The sequence below is a fragment of the Cetorhinus maximus genome, chromosome 4, assembly GCF_964194155.1.
Source record: "Cetorhinus maximus chromosome 4, sCetMax3.hap1.1, whole genome shotgun sequence".
In the NCBI taxonomy this organism is placed as follows: Eukaryota; Metazoa; Chordata; class Chondrichthyes; order Lamniformes; family Cetorhinidae; genus Cetorhinus; species Cetorhinus maximus.
In genome coordinates, this window is record NC_135882.1 from 53,963,397 (window position 1) to 53,974,676 (window position 11,280).

Below are 11,280 nucleotides of genomic sequence, written 5' to 3' on the forward strand. Positions count from 1 at the left end.
AACTAGCCTCCAAGGTAAACACAGTGCCAATATTTGAGCTGGTAGCTCTGACTGTCAGATCACTGCTGTGCTGTTGCTATGTTTCCTCCTGCTGGGGTTCTAGGTTGTCTGAGAGCAGGAATTCAGAAGGGAAGGGTTGTTGTGGCAGAAGGCATTGGCATGGGAAGCAAGTGGTCCATAGCCACAACATCAATAACTTGTTCATCATGCCAGATAAGAGAATAAAGATGTGCTTGGAGTTGAGAGGGGGCATAAAGCAGGAACATACCATTATCTTCAAAGTTCTCAGTGATGTTGGATGTCTGAGGGTCTCATCACAACAGGCCCAAACATGCAGAGAATCATCTCTTCTATAGAGCTTAGCTATCCCTGTCCCCTGCCAATTTGCTCTTCTCCCTTCTATTGTGTACCACCTTGTCCCTGCAAGAGAGAGGGCAGAATACCAGTGATTGTGTAGAACTGTGTTTGGGTGATGTACCTGCAATAGCTGAACAGTTAGAGGTTGGTGTGAGGCTGGCAGCATTGGTAAATGTGTCAGGATGAGGTGGGGTATCCGGATGTCAGTCCTGGGTGCTAAGGAGTGCTGTTGGGTGAGTGATGGGGATGTGGTGCACTAAGCAATGCGAGAGGTATGTGATGTGGTGGGTAAAAGATGCATGTGAAGATGCATTTACTGATGCTTACCACTCACGTGAGGTCATTAGACCTCCTTTGGCATGGCTGGCAGCTTCTTATGTCCAGCCTCTGGGAGCTGACCTTCCTGGTCAACTGCCCCATTCCCTTCTGACGATGGTCTCTCGGCTTCCTGTGGGATCACAATATCTCTCCTCCTTCCCACCTGCACCACTAATGTCTCCAGTGCCACATGCAGCACTATGGATCCTTCTGCCCGTCCTCCTGTTCTGTTTACAAGAATTTCCAATGCAGTAATCTTTATGTGTCACTTCCTTTAAAGATTGCCCCCTTTAAGAACAACAGGTTGCCCGTACCACGTGATCAGCAAGCAATGCTGCAGGGACCTCCTGCTGTGTGCAGAGCTCATTGGCAGCATCAAGGAACAGAGAGCAGTGCGGTGCAACAGCCAGTGCCACAATCATTCAGATGAGATGGGTACATGAATTTTATGTGTTGCCCACTTTGATATGGACAGCCAAAGGCACACGTTGAATTGCAACCTAGCACCCTAAAATCTAGCCCAGAAAATGAAGACTCCAAATGAACATATTAAAATATATAATGTATGGAATACTATTGAAGTAATAAGCAGTACTCAGAAAAAAAGAGTAGGAAATACCTAACCTGACCTCTTCTAAATTCATATTTTTGTTTCATAAAGTTATAAATATCAGTGTTGTGCTTGTAATTATTTTCCACCTTTGGCATCTACACCCTGATTTTAAGCTGGCCCACCTGGAGTAAATGGGGCAGGAATGGCCTTTAAATTTCATCAGAACACTTAGTACCTTGGTTACACTGTCATTACAACCACTCCTAGCAAGGAAAGGGCCTGCTGGTGTGTGGCCAGATGCCAGCCTACTTACAGCAGTGGTTCCTTTTAATTGGCAAATTAAGATCCTATGACTTAAATAGGGAATGCAGATTGCCACTTTGAGGGTCAAATGGATAGTGATTTCAAAATAAAAGGGCCAAATCTTTTTTGATTTGATTTTGTGGAGTCATGAGAACAGATTTAAGATAATTGCCAAATGTGTCAGAAGTGAGATGAAGATAATTTTTTTTTACACAGCAATTGCTGTGATTTGGAATGCACTGCCTGAAAGGGTGGTGGAAATAGATTCAAGAGTAACTTTCAAAAGAAAATTGGATAAATACTTGGAAGGGGAGAAAATTGTAGGTCAGGGGAATGGGACTAATTGGATAGCTCTTTCAAAGAATCAGAATAGACACGTCTGTCCTCCTACGCTGTGAGAATCTATGACTCTGTATGAGTCTATATATGTAGCAGTCAGAAGCAGAATAAAACTCCCTCTACCCTTCCACGGCAATGTTCAAGAATCTAAAATGCAGAAGAGCACTCTACACTGTGAATTTTGTTATATTTCACAGCAACCATACATGTTGCCAATTTAAGTAGAATTAGTGGGAATTCATGAGGAATGTTTTGCTGTTGGCTAAGTTTCAATAGGTTGAGACTGCTTTGACATAGTACTCCTAAAGCCAACAGAGAGAGGTTTATATCCTGATAATCTGGGTTGGATTTGAACCAAATCTGGAGGTGAAAGTGCACCACCTGGTCCCAGGCCTCTGTTTTCCGAATCAATAAACAGTGTTTGGAAATCATATTAGACTCTGACTCAGGCAGATAAAATAATAAAGGGAGGGCAAAGGAACATGCTGAAACATATTTACATTCTTCAAACAGATGTGCAAAAATCTGTTGAAAAATAATCAGGTTTATAGAGATTAAAATTGGTTTAGTAATTTTTAAAAAAAATCTAGAGCATTACTTTAGAGGAAAACACCCAGCCCTCAAGTTCAACTTCCCTGCAGGCTCAACAGTGATTCTGGATAGTGCATTAATAGACCGTTCTATGTGAGAATTGTTAAAATACAGCACACAACATCCCATATCTTCAGAAGAAATCTAAGTAATGTTTTCCAGTGTTTCTATGATCTTTTTGATTAGCAGTCAATATCAGGGTAAGAGGTGACTCAAGGCAGAACTGGCTGAGAAGGGCAGAAGTCTGTTCAAACACTGTTCTTAAACGGTTAATCTATTCAGCCCGATAACACAATTTGAAATCTGGAGACACATTGGTTGCTGCCCTATGAAATCAATCAAGCCATGTCATGTTTAATGCTATCACCATTAGGGAATGAGTATGAAAGTGCTGTAACCTCTGTTGTTATGTTATCAGCAGTGGCAAGCAGTAATAATTTAGAAGATACATTTGTTGTGATTAATGGAGGCAAGAACCCATTTGGAAAGAAGGTAAGTCTATGTACCTAACCTGACCTTGAAGTGCATTAATCATAGATAACGCTAACCTTCAAATTCAGGATTGTTATTATGCAACACTTCAGACCATCTTATTCCAATGATGCAAAGAAATGGCATCAACCTTCTGATGAGTTATGACATGCAGTCCATTATCATTGCCTAATCGAATTTAAGGAAATTATCAGTGGCATCACATAATATATCACAGTCCCATTTAACTGCACGTTTATTCAAGAACATTATAAATCACACAAATCTTTCAGCATCTGTCTGCCAATAACATTTAAAGAAATCCCCTAGTGCATTACCTTAGGTTGCTTATGTAAATAAATCAAGACACATTTTCATTTCTCTGTTAAATCATGTACGTATAATGCGCAAAACCCGATCTGTGTGATTTTCTTAAGAGACTTTAATGATTATACCCTAAGTGACACATTGTTCCTTTTTCAAGTACCCACACAATGCAGATGAATTATTGCTGTTCCTGCAACTTTCTCCTCAAATTCCCCATACATTATTTCTTAAGGATTATCAATTTTAACTCACCCACCTACACAGGCATGCTGTCTTCTATCAGTTAGGTGAGTCAAAAAATCATGGGTTATTGGTTTTTATTAAATCATTAATCATAACAAGAAGGAAAAACATTTTGCAGGCTGACTTAATGCTAATGTATAAAAATGCACAAAATAAGATCAGTTACCACGCTGTTTTTATAAATTTTTTGCCCCAATTTACCTCCTCTTCATCTTAATTATTGTTGGGATACATTTCCACTAACGACAACTGCCCTCCAATATCTCAAACAAATAGTAAGTGGTGGTATAATGCAGTGCCACATATTGGCACTTAGAATGGGGTGTAGGTTGGATACATAACTGTCACTATGTATATGCTCCCCACCTTGTAACATCTTATCCCATTGAACTACAAGGCAGGTAATATAAGGAACAGACCCAAAATGGAACAGGTTTCAGAGATTTCAAGCCCTTCACTGTCTAGACATTCATTCATAATGACACCAAGAGAGTGGGGAAGGTGAAACTGCAGTCTTCCATGAAACTTAGTGCTAGCACCATGTAGCTTCTATGTCTTGTGCCCTTTTTGCTCATTCCCAAGGAGCAACACAGTTACATAAACATTGCACAAACTACTTTGCAAAGTGTAGATATTTGAAGGTATGTCTTGGTGTCTGAATTATAATGGGAACTAAATGAGAATAGGAACTATTATCTCTAGATCAGTTTGGCAGCGCTGCCAGTGACAAAGAACAGGACAAAACTCCATCACCATGACCCTCTATCACCAAAACCTGCAAGCAGCAGCAGCACTGTGCTAAGTCCCAGAAGAAGAAAGTTAGTGAGATTGAGGAGCTGGTACCCGGTGGATCACAGTGCATAGATGAGGAGGAGCAAGCGGTAGTGAAAGAGAAGGTGTAGGAACCTATTGGCTGCCTTGAATGACACCTGTGCTTTGAAAAATGAAACAATCTGTTTGTGCCATGTTTCTGTTGCATTCTAGAGGAAACAGTGCTGAAAGCACTAGATGTGCTAACTGATGAATTGGTGTTATGACCAGGTGAGAAGGGGTGAACTGGCTCCCTTCAATTCTACCTACTCGCATGCTTACAACAAAGGTTTAAGTTTCTTTTTCATGGGAATATGCCTTTTCCAAATCAGAACATATTTTTTAAACTGTGGGCAATAAATAAGAAGCCAATCAAACAAGGTTTTCTTGATTTAAAGAAAAAGCAAATTTATTAACCATTAACTCCGAGAAAAATAAAAAAGAGTGACGTCAAGCATTCGGCCCTCATGCAGTTATTTGGCGTCTACCACCGCAACACACATGCACAAGCACATGTACACGTATCAGAGATAAAAGAGTCCAATAAAAAAAGGCAAAAGAATATACAGTTAAGTGTCCTTTGATTGTCTTTGAGGCATAGATTGTAAATGTTGTGGCTGATTTAGGTTAGCTATTTTTCTGGGAAGTAGTCAGATGTAGAAGATGTTGCAATTATTAAGAGATCTTGGTTGGTTCGTTGGTAGGTTTCTGGTAGAATTGGCTTCTTGAACCAGGTGACACATTTATTCCAAAAGAGAGAGAGGGAGAGAGAGCAGCCCTCAGCTTATTCCCTTTGCTGAAGACTTTCTTGACAATGCCTGTGTCACTTGCAATTTCTCTCGAGTGGTTGGCAGCCTTGTCTTGAAATACTTCACCCATTCTGTATTTCCAAGAGGTTTTGAATGTGTCTGTCTGTGGCAGCCATTGTTTCAATGTCCAGTACTTTGCATTTTTAATATCTCTTCCTTAGATAGTTGCGAGTTTCAATGGGTGTCTGGATTATAGGAAATAGATTTGTTTGTTTCTCACCTTCACCTTGGAATGTAGCCTTGCATTTTTAAACAGTTTGCTCTATCTCAGCACAAATTGCAAAATTTACAGCCAGTTAAAATAGAAAAATCTTATTTTCAAAAATAAAGGGCATAGCATTATAACACTAGTTACATGCTTGATGTCTATATGAGTAACACCTTGGCTTATACAGTAGATTATCCATTTATTAGTCTAGGGAGAGTAAATCTGATGACATTGGTGACCTATACTGCCACTGGGAGTGTCTTTTCTATGATGCAGAATGATGACAGGTCACATTAGTGCAGATAGAACAATTCCTGCAACTGACCCTGGCCCAGAGCCTGCAGAGGACCTTGTCTTCAGTTATTGTCAGGTAGTTCTGCCAGGACCTGTGTTAAGACTAGTAGTGCAATGATAAGAGAGGGACTGGGTTGCCTGGTTGGCTAGATGGCTAGCATGTGGTCTGGAATAACATCGACAGCATGAGTTTGATTCCCATTCCAGCTGAGGTAGACTTGGAACCTACCTCCTCACCCTGCCCCTGGGAGGAATGCAATGGGCAAACCACCATTGACAAAAACTGTCCAGAAAACAGCTCAGGGTGAAGCATCAGCAGATAGTGAGCCAAGGATCTGCCTGTGGGCAGAGTACACATGACAATGACAAGAGCATGTGGCCTGGTGCCAGCCCTGACATATCTCCCTGGCATGCCCTCTTTCACCTGATATGCCTCAATCCCATGAGATATTGTATTGGAGAGTTTTCAAATGAATTTCCATTATAGATTTTAACGACTTAGTAATTGCCATGGGTGTCTGTAGCTGGCACTTACAGACCTTGTCATTCCAAGAGTCCTCGCAAAAACATGTATCATAAGAACCTTTTTTCTCATGTTAGCTCTTTATAAGTTCTTCCTTTACTGCTGAAGTATTGGAGATGCTGTAATTGCAGTCAACTCTAGTTTTGCAGATATTCAACTCTTTTAGTTACAACATAAATATTACTGGTTCTGATACAAAAAAAAGTTCTAGCAATACAGAATAGGCAAAACATCTCTGAAAAGTTCCCTAAAAAACTAAAAATTCCAAAAGAGCTGAAAATAAAACTGTACCTTTAAGAGAACCCATGTACATGCCAGGTGGCCATTCTTCACATGTGGGCTTATACAGTGTGAACAGGCTTTCATTAATAAATAGGTCATCATAGTAGAGCCTGAACCCATCCCCACTTGATGTTCATGCACAGGGGCTGAGAAAATTGACACTTTGCCTGATTATTCGTTTACGAGATGTGGGCATCGCTAGCTAGGCCAGCATTTATTGCCCATCACTAATTGCCCTTGAGAAGGTGGTGGTGAACTGCCTTCTTGAACCGCTGCAGTCCATGTGGTGTAGGTACACCTACAGTGCTGTTAGGAAGGGAGTTTTAGGATTTTGACCCAGTGACAGTGAAGGAACGTCGATGTAGTTCCAAATCAGGATGGTTTGTGGCTTGGAGGGAAACTTGCAGGTAGTGGTGTTCTCTTGCCTTCTAGGTGGTAGAGGTTGCTGCCTTCATCCTTCTAGGTGGTAGAGGTTTCTGGTTTGGAAGGTTTTGTTGAAAGAGCCTTGGTGAGTTCCTGCATCTTGTAAATGTACACAGTCCTGCCACTGTAAGTCAGTAATTGAAAGAGTGAATGTTAAAGGTGCTGAATGGGGTGCCAATCAAGTGGGCTGCTTTAATTGTCTTGGTTGGTGACTGGCTTCTTGAGTGTTGTCAGAACCGCACTCATCCAGGCATGTGGAGGTATTCATCACAACTCCTGACTTGACGCGTAAGTAATGGTAGTCCTCAGGTCTCATTATCATCAAACCAGTGAGCTGTTTCCTATTGGTAACTCGCTGGAGAAAATGACATGAAGATTGGGGCATTGCATCACCTGCAACACACCTATGTAAGTAATACAATTGAACTGGAGTGGGGTTGAGATGACTAGGAGAAGGTCATCAGTGGGAATTATGAGAGGGGCACGAATAGTGATTGAGCGAGGAGCTTCAGTAAGTATGGAGAGAAGGAGAAAATAGCATCATTAGTGATTGGGAGAGAAGCGACTGACATTGGGAGGGGTTGAAAGATGCAAGTGACTGGTATCAGTGGGGATTGTGAGAGGGGAGTGACTGGCATCAGTGGGGATTGTGAGAGGGAGCAAACTGGTATCAGTAGGGATAGTGGGAGGTGAGTGACTGGTATTAGTGGGGATTCTGTGAGTGGAGTGACTGGTATCAGTGGGGATTGTGCAAGGGGAGTGACTGGTATCAGTGGGGATTGTGCAAGGGGAGTGACTGGTATCAGTGGGGATTGTGAGAGGGGAGTGACTGGTATCAGTGGGGATTGGAAGAGAGGAGTGACTGGTGTCAGTGGTGATTGTGCGAGGGGAGTGACTGGTATCAGTGGGGATTGTGCGAGGGGAGTAACTGGTATCAGTGAGGATTTTGCAAGGGGAGTGACTGGTATCAGTGGGGATTGGAAGAGAGGAGTTATTGGTATCAGTGGAGATTGTGCGAGGGGAGTAACTGGTATCAGTAGGGATTGTGCGAGGGGAGTGACTGGTATTAGTGGGGATTGTGTGAGGGGAGTGAATGGTCCCATTAGGGACCAAGGGGGCAATCTATGTGTGGAGCCGGAGGACATCACTAGAATGTTGAACGAATACTTCACATTTGTCTTTACCCAAGTGAATGAGGCTGAAGGTATGGAGCTCAGGGAGAGAGACTGAGAGGTTCTTGAGAAAATTGATGTAGGAAGTGACAAGGCATTGGAGGTGTTGGCAGGCTTAAAAGTGGACAAATCTCCAGGTCCAGATGATTTGTGTCCCATACTGCTGAGGGAGGCAAGGGAGGAGATCACAGGGGCTCTGACCCAAATTTTTCATTCCTCTCTGGCCACGGAAGAGGTGCCAGAGGACTGGAGAACAGCTAATGTGGTTCCACTATTTAAGAAGGGTTGTAGAGATAAGCCAGGGAATTACAGGCCAGTGAGTCTCACATTGGAGGTAGGGAAACTATTGGAGAAAATTCTGAAGGAGAGAATCTATCTCCACTCGGAGAGGCAAGGTTTGATCAGGGATAGTCAGCATGGCTTTGTCAGAGGGAGGTCATGCCTAACAATTTTGATTGAATTTTTTGAGGAGGTGACCAGGTGTGTAGATGAGGGTAGTGTAGTTGACGTAGTTTATATGGATTTCAGCAAAGCTTTTGACAAGGTCCCACATGGGAGACTTATAAAGAAGGCAAATGCACATGGGATACAGGGTAATTTGATAAGGTGGATTCAAAATTGGCTTAGTTGTAGGAGACAGAGGGTGATGACAGAAGGCTGCTTTAGAGTCTGGAAGCCAGTGTCCAGTGGCGTACCACAGGGATCTGTGCTGGGTCCCCTATTATTCGTCACTTATATAAACGACATAGATGACTATGTGGGTGGTAGGATTAGTAAGTTTGCGGATGACACAAAGATTGGCCGGGTGGTTAGCAGTGAGGTTGAGTATCTTGGGCTACAGGAAGATATAGACGGGATGGTCAAATGGACAGATAAGTGGCAGATGGAATTTCACCCTGAAAAGTGTGAATTGATACACTTTGAAAGGAGTAATTTGACAAGGAAGTACTCAATGAACCAAATGACACTAGGAAGTTCTGAGGAACAAAGGGACCTTGGCGTGTGTGTCCATAGATCTCTGAAGGCAGAGGGGCATGTTAGTGGGGTGGTGAAAAAGGCATATGGGACACTTGCCTTTATCAATCGAGGCATAGATTACAAAGGTAGGGAGGTCATGTTGGAATTATATAGAACCTTGGTGAGGCCACAGTTCTGGTTGCCACATTATAGGAAGGATGCGATTGCACTGGAGGGGGTGCAGAGGAGATTCACCAGGATGTTGCCTGGGATGAAACATTTAAATTATGAAGAGAGGTTGGATAGACTTGGGTTGTTTTCATTGGAGCAGCGAAGACTAAGGACCTGATCGAAGTGTACAAAATTATGAGGGGCATGGACAGAGTGGATAGGGAGCAGTTGTTCCCCTTAGCTGAAGGGTCAGTCACGAGGAGACACAAGTTCAAGGTGAGGGGCAGGAGGTTTAGGGAGGATGTGAGGAAAAACTTTTACCCAGAGGGTGGTGACAGTCTGGAATGCGCTGCCTGGGAGGGTGGTGGAGGCGGGTTGCCTCACATCCTTTAAAAAGTACCTAGATGAGCACTTGGCATGTCTTAACATTCAAGGCTATGGGCCAAGTGCTGGTAAATGGGATTAGGTAGTTAGGTCAGGTGCTTCTCACGTGTGGGGCAGACTCGATGGGCCAAAGGGCCTCTTCTGCACTGTGTGATTCTGTGATTCTGTGATTCTGTGACTGGTATCAGTGGGATTGTGTGAGGGGAGAGTGACTGGTATCAGTGGGGATTGTGAGGGGGGAGTGACTGGTATCAGTGGGGATTGTGAGAAGGGAGTGACCGGTGTCAGTGGCGATTGTGAGAGAGGAGTGAATGGTATCAGTGGGGATTGTGAGAGGGGAGTGACTGGTGTCAGTGGGTATTGGAGGGGAGGAGCTACTGGTATCAGTGGGGATTGTGCGAGGGGAGTGACTGGTATCCATGGGGATTGTGCGAGGGGAATGACTGGTATCAGTGGGGATTGCGCGAGGGGAGTGACTGGTATCAGTGGGGATTGGAAGAGAGTAGTGACTGGAACAGTGGGGATTGTAAGAGGAGAGTAACTGGTATCAATAGGGATTGAAAGAGAGAAGTGACTGGTATCAGAGGAGATTGTGTGAGGGGAATGACTCGTATCAGTGGGGATTATGCGAGGGGAATGACTGGTATCAGTGGGGATTGTGTGAGGGGAATGACTCATATCAGTGGGGATTGTGCGAGGGGAATGACTGGTATCAGTGGGGATTGTGCGAGGGGAATGACTGGTATCAGTGGGGATTGTGCGAGGGGAATGACTGGTATCAGTGGGGATTGTGCGAGGGGAATGACTGGTATCAGTTGGGATTGTGCGAGGGGAATGACTGGTATCAGTGGGGATTGTGCGAGGGGAATAACCGGTGTCAGTGGGAATGTGTGAGGGGAATGACTGGTGTCAGTGGGGATTGTGAGAGGGGATTAGGAAGGGGGGAGTGCCTGGCATTGATGGGGATTGTGAGTGGAGCATTGATAACAATTGGAAGAGATGGTGGTGGAAGAAATCGGCAGGTGTGGTTGGGTGGGGTAAGGAGGTCGAGATCACAATGGAGACATATGGTGGCTTTTAATGTCCAACATGGTTTTAGTTTAGGGCTTGGAGGAGTATGCCTGCTCCTCTTTGCTCCTCATTCAGCTCAGTATATTTTAAAATGTTGGCAGTGGTCTATATCACATGCAGTACGTCCTTTACAGACTGCCTGATAAACCATACATAGACCAGGTTTTCCTAAATACAGCCAGCACTGGCGGTGGACGCCCTACAGAAAATCAAAATTGCAGAGAATGTCTCAAATAGAAATCTCTGTTTCAGGGATGGGTCATGGACACCTAATTTTTGCGAATACTGGCTGGTGCACATCTGGCTTGTAACTCTTCCCGCCATATTAGAGGCTTCGCATTTAGCATGCGGAAAACAGGCACTGTGTGATCAGATTTCTAGGCCATGGACTCTGCAGCAAGTATCATTAAACAGGTATCAGAATCAGGAACACTGCATTATATGTACTTCCCCATTCATATCCAGAAACTGTATACCCACTAATTAAACATTCAACTGTGTTGTACAGTTTCAAGTACTAGAAAATATGTCAAAGAAGATAAATGTTTTAAAAAGTACATATTTGGAGATTAATGTATTCTAATTACGACATAAAGACAAACATGAGAATACGCAAAACGAAAATGCACATTCAAGCTTTCTATTTTTCTCTGAACATCTTTAACATTTATCCA